General features: G+C 40.1%; 1 long non-coding RNA gene across 1 annotated transcript; it reads right to left on the bottom strand.

Annotated features, from left to right (window-relative positions):
- Window positions 1-10,033: 10,033 nt before the first annotated feature.
- On the bottom strand, window positions 10,034-17,134 carry LOC119723766. Its single transcript, XR_005270574.1, has 3 exons — window positions 16,836-17,134; window positions 11,596-14,540; window positions 10,034-11,373 (listed from the first exon to the last, which is right to left on the bottom strand). It is a non-coding gene; the product is annotated as an uncharacterized LOC119723766 (long non-coding RNA).
- Window positions 17,135-19,336: the final 2,202 nt, after the last annotated feature.

The following is a 19,336-nucleotide window of genomic DNA, read 5'->3' as shown; positions in this document are numbered from 1 at the left end:
ACCTTAAGAATTATTGCCTGTGCCCAAGTTAGTTCATTTATATAATTATTTTTGCTTATATTATTAAGAAAAATGCACATGACAGATCGAGTCTGATTCGCCATGGTAAATAATGTATAGCGTGTGGACGTGAACGTGCCGGCGATCGCTGCACATGACTGATGGAAACAATACATGTATTATCGTCAACGCTCTCTAAGATATACATTGCCGACCAAAGCGAACCCTTTCCGTCGCCGTACGGCATTTCATGGACAGTGGGAAAAACATTTATTATAATTATTATTATAGGTCAGGACAGCCATCAAGTGACGATTTTTTTTCTGGTGAATTTAACCCGAATGAGACATTTTTTTTTCATGGGGCAACATAGCCGGCCAAAGGGGATACGCACCAAGATTCGGACACTCATTCACTTTGTGTGACAACTAAAACTCTTCATTTGTCTACGGTGGGCTCACTGCGCATCAATATAAATTTCAGCATGCAAATACAAACTTGTTCGTTTATTCAGCATCGCTAAAGTTTTGGAAGACACAGCCTTCACCATTACCTCCCTTGGCCTACCATTCCTGTACATACATAGGAAATGGAACAACTGTTATTATATTGGTGGGCTTCAGCTTCATGGAAATGTTATGACTCGACCAGGCACAGTTCATGTGCTTCGGTTTGCTAGTGACAATGTGCGATTTCATTCGTACGACTCTAATTTCTTCGTTTCAGGACATGAGGCCATAGAACTTGGTGATTTTATTTATGTTATGGGAGGTTACGAGGCCAAATCTTCGGAAGGCAAGGCAGAACCATCATCAACAATGGCACGTATACACACCCCTCTCTGTTTAAAGGACATTCACGGGTCGAGAGAGATGCAACACTTGTGTTTACACCATGTTACGCAGCCAAGACAGGACTTCGAGAAATGCTGATTTTACATGTAAGCCAAAGGGCTGTATGGAAGTTTGTAGCTGCAAGGCCACCAGTAAATGAAGATGAGCCTGAACCAACTGCTGTAGTGGAGGAAATGGCCATCGCGCAAGAAACAAACAATGATGATGATGACACCCTTGTAAATCTTGAGCACTGAACATTCATCAGAATCTGAATTGACGACGATGACGATGATCCCCTATTTTGTAATGTGGACTCGTGTACTTTAAACGACTTGCCAACTCCTCAGAAACAAAAACTTAAGTGGCTTCAATTCATTAAATGTCAGGACTGGTATCATGAAAGGTGTATGAAAACCTAAATGTGCGAACTTTGTAATTGACTGCATACGAAAAAGAAACGGTAAGGCCAAACAAAATAAATGGTGTGTTGGCCCTTGGCGGTAACAACTTAAAAAAAAAATCCAGGCAGATACATGTGTAGGTAGGGAATTGGAAATAATTTTGTTTTATTTGTGTCCAGTTTCAAATGTGGGAATGATTATGGTCATGTCAAATAATTCAAACCAGTGTGTATTTAAAATTATCAACCAGCAAAATGGCAATAACAAGTTTGAGGTTTTTTGCCGCCAAAAATCCAGGTCGGGTTACCCTAAACACAGCTTTTCTGTTTTGGCTGAATGAAACACCACCCAGATATGACTGCTGATATTCTATTCTACCTCGTTTCTTCCTCGAATCATCAGGCTCTTTTTATAATTCATTTTTTTTTCGAATTGAAAACCACGTTAATCAAGTTTGAAAAGCCAAGTAAGAAAAAAACAACTGGGTTTCTCGTTTTTGTTTCTGAGGAATTGGCAAGTCGTTTTTTTTTTTTTTTTTTATGTCATTTAATAATTTTGCATAAGATAAACTGACGGTTATTTTAATTTTTGCATACGGTTCTACATTTGTACAGTACACCAAACTAGGGTTGGTATAGTCTACATAATCTACGCAATAATTACACATTTTACCATGTAGTGCTCTGGAAGAGCTGAGAAAAATTGGGAAAATCAGGAAGCCGATGAAGCATGAATTACATAATACATGTACATACATGTACATTGTACATGTAAGTGGTGTTAAATTTTGATCTTGCAGGGAAGTCAACTTTTTTCCAGGCCTGTTAAGTGGTGTGTAAAATGTACATGTACATGTAGGTCAAGTATACGTCAATTTAAGCAAAACAAATAAATTAAATTTTCTTCTCTCAGAAGACTGGGCATGTACGTATAGCTTTCAAAATTGTGATGATTCTGAATTTGAAAAAAAGGGACACAAGTATAAATAAACTGACAAATATTTTTTTTTTTAATTCACATACACGTAGGCACAGCCTACAAACCTCGTTTTTTCTCCTCGTAAAATGTTATACTTCACTCTAAATGAAATAATTTCACTAGTAACTTCAATGTTACTTAATATTTTCCGGTGCTTTCACTGTTTTATTAATTGAGCAGAAATTCTCTAAATAATGTTCACCTGTAAGTACAATTTTCATCCAACATTTTTGAACTTTCTGCAAACAAAAAGTGTATTTTTTTTGACATTTTCAATTATTAAAAGAAAAGAAAACTGGCTTCTTGATTCCGTACCACCTCCTTTATTTACAGTGACACTTGTACAGTAACTGAGTAAGTCAGTATTGAACTTTTGAAGGATAATTTGTTTACTCATGTTCTAAGAAATTCAAACATTACTTTACATAAATTGTGTGGTTCATTCAGGCAAAATAGATACACAACAAAAGTTTTCCATGCTGTTACAAATCTCAAAAATCACAAGACACATTCGAGTACCATATTTGAATTTCTTAGAAACTCTACAGCAGTGCCCATGTACTTCTTTTCATAGTGGCACTTTGAATTTTAAAAGGGACCCTTAAACGTGTTTTTAAAAAAAAATGAATTACTACGTATACTGTATGGGCCCCGTGCACAAGTACCCTGTCAATGGCCAGAAAAGGAGAGTTGGGGAGACTTTAATAGACTGAACATCAAAAACACATGGGCTATAATGATTGCTGGTTTTGGCAAAAGCATATAAAACTTCTAGCACTACCCCTGGCTTAGACTATGGCAAGTAAGCACAATAAATCAGAAAAAAAGTTTCTAGGCTAGACTGAGAAATCTGGCTTTGTTTCTTGCTTGAAACACTAGGTTTTTAATAACTCTTTGCTTATCAAGTTTGAAAAGCCAAGTAAAAAAAACCCCTGGTTTCTCAGCAGAGAAATCATGTCAATTATTTAAACAAGAAATCAGCTTTGTCAAATTCAAAAAGGCAAGCTTGAGCAGCCACGCAGTTAGGTCCGGTAAGAAAGTTTTATCTTGCTGAAAAAATTCCAGTTGATATTTTTGTTGGGCAAGCTGCCTCTTGGCCGGTCACGATAGGGTGAAGTGAAGGCGGCGACAGCCTCGATCGTCTGCCCGGCAGGTTCCAGTCCCAGCCACCGGTTGACGGGGGAGTTCATCAGGTGGGACACGGGAAACGACGCGTAGTCGACGGACGTCGCAAGTTCCGCGGTCCCTTTGTATACCGTGGGACTGGGGAGCGGCATCCTTATTGACCGTCTGCTAGCTGCGCCATTCACCATGCTTCGGTTGGCCTGGAGGGAACTCGTCTATATGACGACTTTGGTGTTGCGGTAAGTCCATTCATGTCGAACTTACTCCTGAATCGTGGGTTACAAGTTCCCATTGCTCGTAACTTCGGCCGCTACATAACTGATTCAACTGCTTCTTTCCTCTTTTGCCATTGATGCCACTTTAACTAGTGTATGTGATGATTTGCGGTGTGGAGTCTTCCTTAATATGCAGGAAATAATTTGGCAAAGGGAGTGTGTAGGGTTCGGCGCACTTTTGCAGTCACTTCATTTTCATGGTTCGAGTTTACTGATGATTCTTTTGATTATTACTGTTTTACTTTGAGTCGCCGGCTTGGCTGATTTGTCCTCATTATAAGCAAACTCCCCGTTTAACATCAATCGAGTAGTTGACATCTGCCTTTCTAGTTTTTTGCTTCGGTTTATTTGTGGCAACACCCCTTTTCGCATGCTCGTCATTTGCTGTTATAGGCAAAAACCATCCGCTTTGCCGCATTTTGACGTGTTGGCTATGCCTGGCGAGATTATGATATTCAGTTGCGCCTGCAGCAGGCGCGTTTGCCGTCCCGCTCTGGGGCTACCATCGATGCCGAAACTTACAACAGCCTAATTGTCGTTCCAGCAGAGCGCGATCGTACTAATTCGAATGCTCCAATTTTCTGCGTGTTTTCCATTACCATAGTTTCAATGTACACACGGTTTGAAGGAAGGTTTTTATATGATTTTCAACTAGATTTTTCCGGACCAAGGGTTAGTTCTTCTGCGCGTAATTCTCAGTCTGCTCGTGAACACCCAGCCATTTTACATTGCAACATCAATTGTGAGATTGACTTGGGTCATGTGGCCGGTCCGTTTTTGTCTGAGCCCTTCCCAATTTCACGTTGTTCACCGGTGGGTCTGGTACAGGTACCTACGCAACTGTTTTCGGTTGATTCTTAATTTGTCCCCAATACCACTAGTTCAGTGAACGGCTTCGTTGACCCATCTATCACTGCCGTCATTTACACGAGTTTGATGATGCATAACTCGGATTTCTAGTTTCGATAAGCTAGGATGCACTTTAATACGGTCGGATTTGACATTAGATTTTCGCCTTTTACCTGTTCATCCGGATGATTTTGATTTGCTGGGGTTTTTATGGCCATTTTTATTACGATAAATGTATACCCATGGTATGCGCTATTTCATGTGTCATGTTTGAACGGTTAAGTACTTTCCTTGAGTACTCTTGTACTCGCAAGGTTGCTACTCTCAAAAACATTTTGGAGTTTTTATGTAATTTCTCTGGCATGGGTGCTAGTCGCTCTAATGAGTGCGCCCGTTCCCTTCAATCTATCAAGTGGTTTGGGAGCGCATTTGCCCCCACGTTACGGAGAAAAAATCGGGACAACGAACCTTACTTTGGGTTTAGCATTTTCCATGGTTTCGCAGCAGTTACTATTTGCAAAACAGTCAACAATAGCACCAGTACAGTTACAAAGAACCACGTGTTTTTCGAAATTTCTCACGAAAACACCTGAAGGTCAGCACATGTTAAGGTGAAGTTCCTTTCTATCGCTTGTACGGAGTTGTTTCCATTTGTGCTTGCATGGCAACATTGAACAGGGATTTTTTGACCAAGGTGTTGTAGCTCCATGGTTTGATCATCAATAGACTTTCGTCCAAGCGTCATCAGTTTCCAAAACGCCATTGCCCCGGCCCCTCGCACGAGCCTTTTATATTGGAGGGCTTGACATCTTTTCAGTTCCGTGCACGCCAGGAATTTGATGCCGAGCGTTGTCCCTCCATGCTGCAGCTTGTTAAGTTCATTTTATTGTCGGTATCTAGTTATGCCCCTGCTTCGATTACTTCATACCTATCTGATTTTTCTTCAAATGTATAGTAGCTGAGTTTTCCTCATAAAAGTAACAAAGCAGTTTGTAGTAAAACGATGATAGACGACGCTCCATCACTTTGGTATCTTATGCCGCATTGTGTCGGTATATAGAGGCCGTTTGCATGCACGAATCACTTTGATGCTCGCCTTTATATCGAGTTGCCTTTTTTGTTGCATTTTACGGGTTTATTTGCATTTTACTGCCCTGGTCCTGCAGTTCGCGTTCCCCGCTATGTCACTCCGGTGTCACTGTTGTGATTGTTACGCCATTTAGGTTTGAACTGGAGCTGTGTATTTCAAAAACTCAGGCTGACCAGTTTATGGTTACGTTATTTCCTTCCCAGCCTTGCAAACTCGTCATACCACGCCATGCCATGCTCTGCCATGCAGTACAGGTGGCTATAACATTGCTGGTTCCACATTACCACTTGCTTCAGATATTATTTGTCTCTTTTCGATGGGAGCGCGGTCACACACGTCTTCAGTTTGCAGTCCTTTCGTCGTGCCCTTGAGTTTGCCGGCAGGGCCTCACAATGACAGGTTTATCACATTTAGGCTATTTCGTATTTATTTACCGTTGTTACACTCGTATTTCGCCCAGTATTTTTAAACAAGATCTATATCCCCAGTATTAATGGAGTTTTCAACTTTTCCTTTTCTGTTTTCATGAGATTCGCCACCTGACAGGCCGATTGGAGAAGTTGGCGCATGGAGCTATGAAAAGGAGCATGTAGCTGTAAAAAAGATCTCCATGGTTGGAGCATGGAGACGCTTTCTTGAACTGGTTTTGCGAGGGTGGCGGGGTCATCACCCTTGGGAGAGAGCCTCCATTGCAACAGCTGGCACACAATGCGGATGACCGAGTACATTGAATTTTTAATGGATGCCCTAGGCATGGTCTGCGGCTTCGTCATTGCCTGCCTTTATGGTGCAGAGTTACAGGTCGGCTCCATTGACTTCGGCTTCGTAAACACAAGCAACTCTGGAAACTCACGGCGGGCTAGCGTATCTATGACAACAGGCAAGACGCACGGTGACACTTTCCTATTTCATTATTTTCTTTTCCGAAATTCTGCAAAGCATCACCTACATAACCGTGTACCGAATTACGCTTGTAGGCAATCCGCCGTTAGACTTTCGCTCATTACGCATTTATTTCCCTGTTTTGGAATGCATATAGGGAGTCATTAATTTTTGGCTGCCTCCAATTCGTCGTTTGAGTATATGATCAGACAGATTTTAATTTTAACAATGTTAATACCGGAGTCTTATATAGCCAGGTATCTCCCTACATTAAGGTATACTCCAGGCGCTGGACATTATGTCAGTTATTAAGAAACACCAGGAAAAACCCCTTCTCTTAGTAACCAAGTCTTAGCGATAGGTGTTACTGGTTTCTTTAATGTGCGTTGCACAACACACGGAACCTACGGCTTACGCGTCCCATCCGAAAGGCGAAGCGATAACGGTAACGTGCCTTGCTTAAGAGCACAAGCACCGTGTTCCCACGGTCAGGATTCGAACCCATGTACCACGGCACACGAGTCGAACACCGTAATCTTTGGACCACTCCGCAGCACCCTACAGATGAGGTTCACCTGACCGATGAAGTGGCTCGTTTATTTTGGGTAACCGATGCTAAACACTATTTGCGTATTGCTTTACATGATTATGTTTATTTATCCTCGGTTGCATACGACCTGAGTCTATTTGGCGGCGGTCATGTTGCGAAACTCCGTCCCGCAGCATGTCCGTTTGGCGAGAATTGCATTCCAAGACCGCAAATAGGCCTCAGATATTGGCCACTTTATTAATTATTTATGATGCTTCTGGGATTTGGGTGGCAAAACCCTTGACCCCTGCCTTTGTCGGTAATTCAGGCACAAGATGTTTAAGGGATTAATCGCAAAAGGCATGCAGTCTGTATTCTCTTACCTATTTTGCTGATTGATATATTCATAAGTTACACTTGAAGTTTATCTGTCATTATTATGTTGCTCATGGCTAATTGCAGAGTTCCGCGTCACCAGCTTTGGACCGGAACTAACAGTGTCAGTACTGTTTTGCTTATAATTGCGGTTTTGCTATCAAGCTTTGGAGGGGAGCAGACTTTGACAAGATTGTTTTAACTATACTTGCTAAGTATAATTGCAGTTCTGCGCCATCAGCTTCGGGCGGGAACAATCTGTGATAATATATTGCATATCAATCTGTGATATTATTGCTAATTGCTGTTCTGCGCTATCAGCTTCAGGCGGGAACAAACTGTGAGAATAATGCTAAACAATCTGTGGTATTGTTGCTATGTATACATGTATTTGCTGTTCTGCGCTATCAGCTTCGGGCGGGAACAATCTGTGAGAATAATGCTGAACAATCTGTGGTATTGTTGCTATGTATACATGTAATTGCTGTTCTGCGCTATCAGCTTCGGGCGGGAACAATCTGTGAGAATAATGCTGAACAATCTGTGGTATTATTGCTATGTATACATGTAATTGCAGTTCTGCGCTATCAGCTTCGGGCGGGAACTATCTGTGAGAATATTGCTGAACAATCTGTGTTTTTATTGCTATGTTTAATTGCAGTTCTGCGCTATCAGCTTCGGGCGGGAACAACCTTTTACGTTATTGCCAAATATATTTGCAGTTCTGCGCTATCAGCTTCGGGCGGGAACATGATATTTGGCATATTGAATAAACGGCTGCTCAGGCCACAGGTAACAAAGAATGCTGAGTGTGCAGCCTCTGATTCCGGTCTCTTGTGTCTTTGGTAGCATGCGGGGATAATCGATTTGAGGCAAATGGAATTGAAGCTTCAAATAATTTATCACCGCTGGACCGTTGACAGGGATGGTTGGAAGGTTAGCCATTCCAGGTCACTCCCCTTGTGGCCACAATGATTTAAGTGCATGAACTAGTTCACTGTAATTGGACTGTTACTGAAAGTTCGAGCACACGGTCACTTTTGCTTGAGCAGCCACGCAGTTAGGTCCGGCAAGAAAGTTTTGTCTTGCTGAAAAAATTCCCTCCTCCTCCCCGTTCGTAGTCACCTAATTGCACATATTCCGCATAAACATTGCCATGGTAAAAATTGATGTTTTCGTATTGCACGATATGTTTGAGTGATAATTTGCCGATTCTAGAGTGTTTGACGCAGTGATCATGAACTTGCAGTACTCGGTTGCCATTTATTAGTGGAGCCAGAAAGGAAATTCCCCCCTTTTTTCCCTCTGTGGTTTTTGAGGGGGTTTTCGCCTTTCTTAGAATCGGCAATATCACCGACGGAGTAAAGTTTGGCGGTAATTGCATTCCAAGACCGCAAATAGGCCTCAGATATTGGCCACTTTATTCATTATTTATGATGCTTCTGGGATTTGGGGGGCAAAACCCTTGACCCCTGCCTTTGTCGGTAATTCAGGCGCAAGATGTTTAAGGGATTAATCGCAAAAGGCATGCAGTCTGTATTCTCTTACCTATTTTGCTGATTGATATATTCATAAGTTACACTTGAAGTTTATCTGTCATTATTATGTTGCTCATGGCTAATTGCAGAGTTCCGCGTCACCAGCTTTGGACCGGAACTAACAGTGTCAGTACTGTTTTGCTTATAATTGCGGTTTTGCTATCAAGCTTTGGAGGGGAGCAGACTTTGACAAGATTGTTTTAACTATACTTGCTAAGTATAATTGCAGTTCTGCGCTATCAGCTTCGGGCGGGAACAATCTGTGATAATATATTGCTTATCAATCTGTGATATTATTGCTAATTGCTGTTCTGCGCTATCAGCTTCAGGCGGGAACAAACTGTGAGAATAATGCTAAACAATCTGTGGTATTGTTGCTATTTTATACATGTATTTGCTGTTCTGCGCTATCAGCTTCGGGCGGGAACAATCTGTGAGAATAATGCTGAACAATCTGTGGTATTGTTGCTATGTATACATGTAATTGCTGTTCTGCGCTATCAGCTTCGGGCGGGAACAATCTGTGAGAAAAATGCTGAACAATCTGTGGTATTGTTGCTATGTATACATGTAATTGCTGTTCTGCGCTATCAGCTTCGGGCGGGAACAATCTGTGAGAATAATGCTGAACAATCTGTGGTATTGTTGCTATGTATACATGTAATTGCAGTTCTGCACTATCAGCTTCGGGCGGGAACTATCTGTGAGAATATTGCTGAACAATCTGTGTTTTTATTGCTATGTTTAATTGCAGTTCTGCGCTATCAGCTTCGGGCGGGAACAACCTTTTACGTTATTGCCAAATATATTTGCAGTTCTGCGCTATCAGCTTCGGGCGGGAACATGACGTTCACTTTTGGTTTATTATAATTCTACTGCAGTTTTACTGCAGATATTACTCCAGATTTAGTGCCGTAAAAATAAATACAAGTATTGTAGTTGTACAGTAACTCCAAAATCACTACTACATTTCTTTTGGTGCAGTTTACCACGACGTACACTACATGTAATTCTTCCAGCAAAACTGCTTCATTTTCCGATGAACAGTGGACTACAACATTTTATGGGCAAACTAACTAAAAAAAACTTTAAAAGGACACATAATAAAAAAGACAAGACTTTTTTTTCTTTTTCATGTGCATCATCCTATATTTGTCACACAAATAAAATAAAATTTACATTTCACAAGTTGAGCAAATACATGTACATGTACTTGAAAAAAATTGTATCTTCACTTTCAGTTATTTGTTAAATGAGCTAAAGAACTGTTTTGATGCAAAAAGTGTTTAAAGACAGTAAATTGAACTTGTCAAAGGGTAAAATAAATTGAAAAATATAACGAAGGAGTTATCAGCTCATACTTGTGTTACACATGTTATCTGCAAAAAGAGACTAAGTTAAACAATAAACATGTACATGTACGTCAATGTTGTGGCACCTGGCTTATATGGCACCTGCAAAAAAGTATTAAATACATGTACATTACTTTTACTAACATTAACATATTTATGATGTTTAAATGACATGTCACCCTAAAAAGTGCAAAAATAAAAAAATCATTTAACTAAACATGAATCAAATGTTCAAAAATGCATACACAAGCATTCTTCTCAAACAGGAATGCACAGGTTTTTGAAGGCAATTAAAATATGGTCTAATCCTTCAATTAAGCTCAAATTTTGCTTCATGACTGCACAAACAGGGTGTCTTAAATCTGTATCTTAGAAAAAGGACTTGTTCACATTGTACAAATCCATGCACACAATGTATGCATCCAAGACTGTTGTATAAAATTAAACCTACATGTTCATGTATATCGAGTTGATAACAGCAAAACATTTTAACCTTAAAAATATTACGGTCTTAAAAAAGTTATGAACAGGAAAATAAACAGCTGAAAAATACAGCTGAATACACTTAAGTTTGGGTTATTACAAAGGGGATGGTGCAGTCTTTAAACACAACGAAGCCCCGGTTTTATTGTGACAATGTTTGCCACAAAAAGCACATTTGTCTGTTCAAAGTGTCTTTTATAATGAAAATGGGCCATCTATCAACAAGAATAGTTTTCAAAGTTTGAATTGAAGGGTTGTGACTGTGAAACTTTAAACAAACAAAGACTGCCCACAGCTTACATGTTAATGAAGTAATACGCATATCATCTGCAATGCCTTGTAAAAGGTAAAATTATGAAAATGTACTTCCAGCATATACATGTTTTTCAGCTTGCCCTGAAATTGAATATAATTTATTGCTAAACTTTCTTTGTTAAGTTTGTTCTTGGCAAAAGTAGGATGCAATGAAATCTTGTTGTGAAATTTCCCATGAGCCCAAGTAAATTAATAGAGTAACAAACATATGTACAGTATGTATGGCTGAATGGAATACCTGGATTGCTGTGGTTTATAATACATGTTTTTACACATCACCAACATGACCAAACTTTTGTCAGGGGTTGGGGGATAAGTTCTTGGTGCTAATGCTGTACGATGTATCTGAAATGAAAAATAATACACACACACAAATAATTAAAATATTACACAAACTGGGTCCAATTTTTTCAATAATAACTTTCCTAGTCATTCAGTTGAAACTTTAACATATGCTTACAGCTGATTTAATATCCAGCATGTCTGATCCAAGTGTGGCGTAGGACAGCCATAACGGAATATCATCAACAAACTGAATAAAAGCCAAACGTGAATTTGTAGACTTACCGCATACAACAGCTTGTGATTGTGAAGCGTGACTCCGTGAGACAAGAGTCCAGGCATTTCTCCATGGTCCAGGCATACCATGCCAGGCATCATCATGTCTATAACTCTTAAGCTCCAACATGTCCACCGATCATCCATCCAGTGTATTTCTACATGCTAACCATGTGGGATATGGATGCGTATGCACATGAACAGTAACCTATGTCCACATCAGGCACACATGTCATGCAAATAATTGGCATGATTTTGACCCAGTTTAACTCAACTTTTCTGGCCTCTTGCAAAGCACTACAGCATTATTGCAACTGAATGCAGTTTTCAAATTTTCCACACTGACCGTTTATCTGGTATGCAAGGTCATTGCGTATTGTGACTTGCCTATATATGCTACACTATGCATGCTGTGTGTGTGTGTTCGGCTAGGCATGTAACATATGATTCTCTTGATGATGTAACATGTGGGCTGTTTCCTGTTTAGCTCAATAAACTGTGTTGTGCAGATATGGTGCTGTAGCATATTCAATATGTTGCATGGTTCAGAATGCGAGTGGTAGACTAATTATTTGGTGTCCCTCACATGCAGTTCGATGTATGGAGATCATGCAGTTTTGTCAAGTCTCCACAAGGCATATTATTTTTGGAAACATGACTACACGTACTTAAGTAATTCGTATGGCTTATTTTTCTGCTGAAAAATGAGTACACGTTAGATTTGAAGAACTACATGTAATGTACAAATACACGTAAAAACTGTTACAAGACTAATATGATTACTTTAGATTTGAAGTTGTTGTTGAGTTTTGGTGAAAAAGTGACACAGAAGAAAGCACTGTGTTAAAAACTGTAGTCCCACTTCACTTTTAAAACTAAAACTACAGTTTTTGGATGTAGTGAAACTTCAATTAATATGTAGAAAGTGCTGTGTTAACTGTAGTCCCACTTCAGTTTTCAAAAAGTAAAACTAAAGTTTTCGGATGTAGTGAAACTACTGTTAATATGCAAAAAATTAAACTATAGTCCTAACTTCATTTTTTTTTTAAAAGTAAAACTTCAATTTTTGGATGTAGTGAAACTATAGTTAATATGCAGAAAGTATTGTGTTAAAACTATAGTCCTAACTTCAGTTTTAAAAAAGTAAAACTACAACTTTTGGATGCAGTGAAACTACAGTTAATATGCAGAAAGTATTGTGTTAAAACTATAGTCCTAATTTCAGTTTTTAAAAAGCAATACTACAGTTTTTGGAAGTAGTGAAACTACAGTTAATATGCGGAAAGTATTGTGTTAAAACTGTAGTCCTATATTCAGTTTTTAAAAAGTAAAACTACAATTGTTGGATGCAGTGAAACTACAGTTAATATGCAGAAAGTATTGTGTTAAAACTATAGTCCTACTTCAGCGTTTAAAAAAGTAATAGTACAGTTTTTGGATGTATTGAAACTACAGTAAATGTGTAGAACGTAGAGTGTTAAAACTGTAGTCGTACTTTAGTGTTTCTATAGTTTTTGTATGATGTGAAACTGCAGTAAACTTTAATACGGCACCATATATTTACTACAAGTTAACTTTAAATTTTCTACAATAATACTGCAGTATTTACTCTAGTAAAATTACAGTAACTTTACCTTACACAACACTTTACATATATTATACTTATCATAGTAAACTTTGATGAACTATAGTAAAACTACAAATTTATAATGGTGAAACTATAGTGGATTTTTTATAAGGGTATAGTTGTGTATAGCCCTAGAGCAGTGACAGCGCAAAACGCGGAACAAAAGACTAAGTTCAATGAGTCAACCTGTTTTGCAGAACTGCACGAGGTCATCTTTTGTGTAAAAGGTCTGGCAAAGGTGACCCTTTATACGAAAGTAAATGTCATATTTATTTTTACGCTATGACAGGTGAAGGTAAAAGGTGGCCCTTTATACGAAAGTAGATTCGTCATATTTATTTTGTACAATGAGTCAACCTGTTTTGCAGAACTGCACGAGGTCATCTTTTGTGTAAAAGGTCTGGCAAAGGTGACCCTTTATACGAAAGTAAATGTCATATTTATTTTTACGCTATGACAGGTGAAGGTAAAAGGTGGCCCTTTATACGAAAGTAGATTCGTCATATTTATTTTGTACAATGAGTCAACCTGTTTTGCAGAACTGCACGAGGTCATCTTTTGTGTAAAAGGTCTGGCAAAGGTGACCCTTTATACGAAAGTAAATGTCATATTTATTTTTACGCTATGACAGGTGAAGGTAAAATATAGACTATTACAACCGAGGTCACACGCAGTGAAAAGTAATAAGAGATCTCTTCTCTGGGAAGACTGCAACAAAGTTTGGCATTAGAAATGCATCACTGAAATGTCAATCACCCAGTACAATGAGTTAATATCTAGCACTGTGGACTGGTTCTGCCCATACTGTGTGTACAAGCTGCCATTTTCTCATGCTCTGACAGTTCATTCCATGAGGAGTTTGGCAGTAATCATGAGCTCAATTCTACATTGGGACCTGAAAATAATTTGAAGAACTATCCTTTGGACTTCCCTGCATCTTCAAAGACTTACAGGAATTCCATCTCCGGTCTAATTCTCAATGTTCGTAGTATCTGTAGTAAGAAACAGGACATGCAGTCATTTCTGGAGCTTCATCCTGTGGACATTGTCTGCATCACAGAGGCATGGCTGTCAGCAAATAATGTCCTAAGCATACCTGGATATTTCACTATCCGACGTGACAGGATTAACCGAAGTGGTGGCATCATGGCAATAGTGAAGGATTCGCTGCTTCCGGCTCATCTCGACCACCTTAACCCCATAGTTGTACTTCTGTTATAGGTTTCGAGGTCGCATTTAGAACTTGTGTTGCATTTGATGACAAAACACGTGTCGATGATACATTTCTGGTGAAGTTAGTGCTGAGTGCCGGTTGTGGCTGATACCACTGTGGGGGGACATATATCAGAATCGACCGGAATATTATAAGAAAATAAAAGCAAACTGTTAGAATTTTCAGGATTTAGTCCTATAGCATGGAGCTATTAAACAGAAATTCGTTGTACGTCCAAAGCCTGTTTTTTTTCCCCTGACAAAGTTACGAATTTGTTTCATATAACATTCTCAGGGTACGCCATCTTAAATAATCAAAGCGAGGCATGTGAGGCAAACACACATGGATGGCAACGTTAATAGTTTGTCCGTTAAGCGAGTGACTCTCGCGTAGTTATATCTGATTGATCATCTCACTAGTGGATGTAGAGCTCAAATTCATCGAAACATCAATCAAATTCATCGAAACATTCTCGGTAGGTCACGTCTCGTTGTGTTTTGAAGGAGGATCTTATGACTACAAAACCTAAAGTCAGTGGCCGAACTAAAGTTTTCGTGTTAGTTTAAAGCTTATAAATAGCACCGCCGTCAGAAAAACGTCGGACTTTCTATTTTTCACTTTTCCATCCGCGGCGGTTTTCTGAGCTGAAATTGCACCTGTTTAGTAGATATTTAAGTTATGAGGCCAGCTGGATTTTCAAGATGGCGTTCCCTGAGAAATGTCTATTTCACGAATCCACTTTGATGGTGTGTACCGTACAAAGGAAGTGAAAATGTATGAAACAATGATATTTCTATAATAACGACAAACTTCGCAACTGTTCAAAGCGACAAAGGTGAGCAAAATGCTTGCAAATTGCAATGGCATGCGTTTTCTGTACTTACAAATTATTCAAAGGGTCTAAGCCATGATTTTTTTCCAAGAAACACAAGTTGTGCAACTTTCTACTCCTCTTGAATGTATGAAACCTATCTGACATCCCTTTTTGGTTTAATACTTTGATTGAAAGGTGCATTCACTTTTTATATTTAAACAAATTGTCCGTGCTTTTCCGGACAACTGACAGCACTGTTACTCTGATGTCATTTTCAGGAGGGAACCTTTCAGTTTAGGAGTTTTCTGTTCAAATCATAAACCCAGAATGTTTATTGAAAACATTTGTGACAAAGGTTTGCTCAATGGCTTACTGTCATGTACCGACATAACTTACGAATAGCCAAAGAAAAGAAAATTCTGGCAACTTGTGCTGAAATAGCTGTAACATTGTTTCTGCCTGATATGACATCACACTTTTGCTCACGAATATAGAGATTTGCGTATAAGCACTAAAACCAAAAAAAAGCACCAAAATACCCCTTGGTGAAAATGCAAATAAGGAAAAGGTGCGTTTTCATGGATTGCATTTTTTTTTTAAATAGTAACATTCCATGAGCCCCGTTAGTTGCCAACAACGTTACCTGTAATGCGTGGTCGGCTGCCCGACCCAAGACGTGGGGATTGTCACTTTTGAAAAGACAAAACTCCCCACCTCTTGGGCAAAATAGGGACAATCTCCGACACGCGTGGGGCGCACTAGTGATTGCCTTTCCATGTAGTACGCCAATGGTTTTGGGGTGACCAAACTGAATCCCCACCCCAGGGGCATGAAAAACGTGACCAAACCCCGACTTCGGACCTGCGGCCGGCCAGGGAGGGGGAAACATTTGATATAGGCGCATAACAAAACTGCGTTGAAGCCTTTTGAACAATGATAACGAGATAGATATAGATAGTCGCAGAACAGGGGTAAAACAATAGATGCTTAGGCCTATAATGTTAACAAGAAAGAGGAATAAAAAAAATCCGAATGCGACCGACAGTTTAAGTTTAAACAGGAATAAACCGTAAATGTAACTTAACGATAGCTCTAACGGGAACTTGTTAGGGTGTGAGTCTATGGCATTCTGATAGAATCAGTTGAAGTTGTTTTCATCGTTAATTTACACTCTTAAAGACATTAGTTTACAATGCCTATCGATCAATCATAAAATGGTTGATGGTTTCGTCGCCCGTCGCTGTAGGATCGGGCATGGAGGAAGGAACCTTGGCTCGGGCATGGACAATTCGGCACTAATTTGTCAGGAAAATTGTTCGTTATTTTGAGGTCCCGGTTTCCGGTCCAAAAGAAATAGGCAAATTTATCCTTTAATTCTGATATCGAATTTGGCAAATGGTGTTGAGTTTTAGGTTCTAATGAATTACGAAATCTAAGGAATCATTTAATGATTACAGACCGAAGGCGCTTTTGTTTTCGATATTTTTTTTACTTGGCTATGAATCGAGGTTTGTAATGAGTAAAAAGAAAATGAGCCATAAAAGCTTTGAATTGGCACATGATACAAGATAACAAAAAGACAGTCATGAACTCACCTGCTTATTGCTGGTGCCACAATACAAGAGCGTATACTAGTCCGCTTGTCAGTATCGTCCACAGCACCAACGACCGTCGGCACGCTTTGCCGGTAGGCGAGGCCGTATTTCCAGCGTAAGTTTTCGATCCATTGAGGTTGTTGTTGGAGGTCTTATTTGATGCCATTATTTCTCAGTCGCGTATTCACACAAACTGGGTCGAAACGCAGAAGGCAGTTCCCAGAAAGTTCGTCGGAGAATTATGTCAGGTTTGAAACACTGCGCATCACTTTGTACGATTCTGCTCTAGCTGCAGTGATTTAATGTGGGATGGAATGTTATGTACATAGGTGCACGTACAAAGCTCAATTGAGGGCGCTGTTGTAAACCCGCAACCCTTCATAAGGTTGCAGACCAGTAAATCGGTCCGAAATTGCCTACGCCGGCCAAATCACGATTTGCATGCCCTCAAAATCTTCAGTCACGGTATTTGAGCATGCTGTGGGCCATGAACTTGAGGGTTTGTAAAACAATATGGGTGGAAGCCGTGCACAGGTATGTGAAGTTGTAGTTCCGTTCAATTTGGATGAAACTGGGGCCCTTTAAGCGCTCTATTTTGCAATGGAGTGTAGGCATCGTTTTTCAAAATGGCGATGGGCTTCAGGACTATTTTCAGGGGTGATCATCTTCGGGTGGAAATTTCTCCTAAAAGTCATCACTTGAACCCCAAAGAATTTAAAAGAAAATGAAAGATGACGAAATAAGCTTTAATTTGATGTGTGTCGCGAACACCTTGGTGAGTTGTGAGTATTTTTCCCGAATTTCTTAAGTTGGAGAATTTACCATTGGGGTCTATGGAAGTTTATTTACTGGTCTGTAACCTATAGTTTCAAAATGGCGCCTTCCATCGTTTGTTGTCAAATGTGTGCGCCCAAAATCTGATCAGGCTGATGGACCGTCGTCCGATCACAGCAATTTCGAGCGGACAAGGAAGGGGGGGGGGGGTGTAATTTGGGGTTGAAAGGAGCAAAAACTCAATTAACTCCCGTTGGGGGCGCCCTACAGCAAGGTAGCCGCAAAAAGAGGGCTTGTTTTTAGGACAGAAATCACAGTCAGAGATTTTTTTCTCGCATTTGTTTTGATGAAATATGAATCATCCATCCTTCCTCGTGCCGTACAAGTGGTTTGGGGGAATTTTTAAAAACCTCGCTTCTTATAGTTTCAAAATGGCGCCTTCCATCGTTTGTTGTCGAATGTGTGCGCCTGCGCTTAACATTCCACGACAGTGTTTTTTTCAGGGGGGCGGGACCTGAGGGGGGGGGAGGGCCCAGCGTTTCAAAAGGGGTCACCAATGGCGGTTCCGCAACAAATGCGCCCAAAATCTGAATCAGGCTGATGGACTGTCGTCCGATCACAGCAATTTCGAGCGGACAAGGGGGGGGGGTAATTTGGGGTAGGAAAAAGCAAAAACTCAATTAACTCCCGCTTGGGGTGCCCTACAGCAAGGTAGCCGCAAACAGAGGGCTTGTTTTTAGGCCAGAAATCGCAGTCAGAGATTTTTTCTTGCAATTTTTTGATGAAATATGAGTCATCCATCCTTCCTCGTGCCGTACAAGTGGTTTATGCACCCTATCAAGATTCCTGTCGGTTTAGTATGGGGTAAGACAATCCGACACCCTCATATCCGACTCAGAAGAAAACCGGTAGCTTTTCAACAGGGCCATCGGATTTCTATCGGGTTAGATAAAGAGATTAGTGCTCAGTTGTCTGGAGTAAATTGTTTACACAAGGATTTAAAAAATGTGTTGTTTACACAAGGGTGAGTGGCCGCGCGGGCCGCCAATATTTTATTTACACATTAGTACAGGGTACCAATTTTTCAGGCGACTTGAATCAAGGTTATAGGAATGTAGAGCGCCGCGCAGCGGCGCTCTACAATCCTGTAGCCTTTTACCTACGCGCGCGCGCGTATATTCGAGCGTATACTCTCTCCACACGTGCGAAGTATATAATTTACGAATTGCCGGGTCTGATCGAGCACCGCCGTTGCCTAGTGGTTATGCAGGCTGGCTAGTAATCAGAGGTTTTCGATTTCGATTCCCTGCTCTACCCCTTTCGGATTTCGCTTTTTTTTCAAAAAGTCAAAGTTTTATCTTAGAAACGTTATATTTCAGTAGGATACTACTTGTATAACAGCAAGTTTCTTTTTCTTTTCTGATCCAAGGCTCTTAAGGATTTTTTAAAAAAGGGAAATAAAGTCCGAAATCCGTACCAAGTTGAAAATTAGTAGCCTCCACTCCAGCCTGTTTATATTAAAAATGCCCCATAGGAAAGCGCACAAGGTACCCCAGATAGTTGTGTAATAAAAAATATCGCGGCCGGGCCAGGCGACTGACACCAGACAGCATGTGGTAAAGATAAGCATGGTTTGCAGTTTTCCAGTGGCAAAAAGAGAAAGCATTATTGGGTGTTCACCTCATGGAGTTAAATATAATTTTACTTCACTGTAGACCTTTTTGAGC

This window comes from Patiria miniata, unplaced genomic scaffold (genome assembly GCF_015706575.1).
Source record: "Patiria miniata isolate m_02_andy unplaced genomic scaffold, ASM1570657v1 HiC_scaffold_17, whole genome shotgun sequence".
NCBI classification, from domain to species: domain Eukaryota; kingdom Metazoa; phylum Echinodermata; class Asteroidea; order Valvatida; family Asterinidae; genus Patiria; species Patiria miniata.
This window is presented reverse-complemented; position numbering and strand designations above follow the sequence as displayed.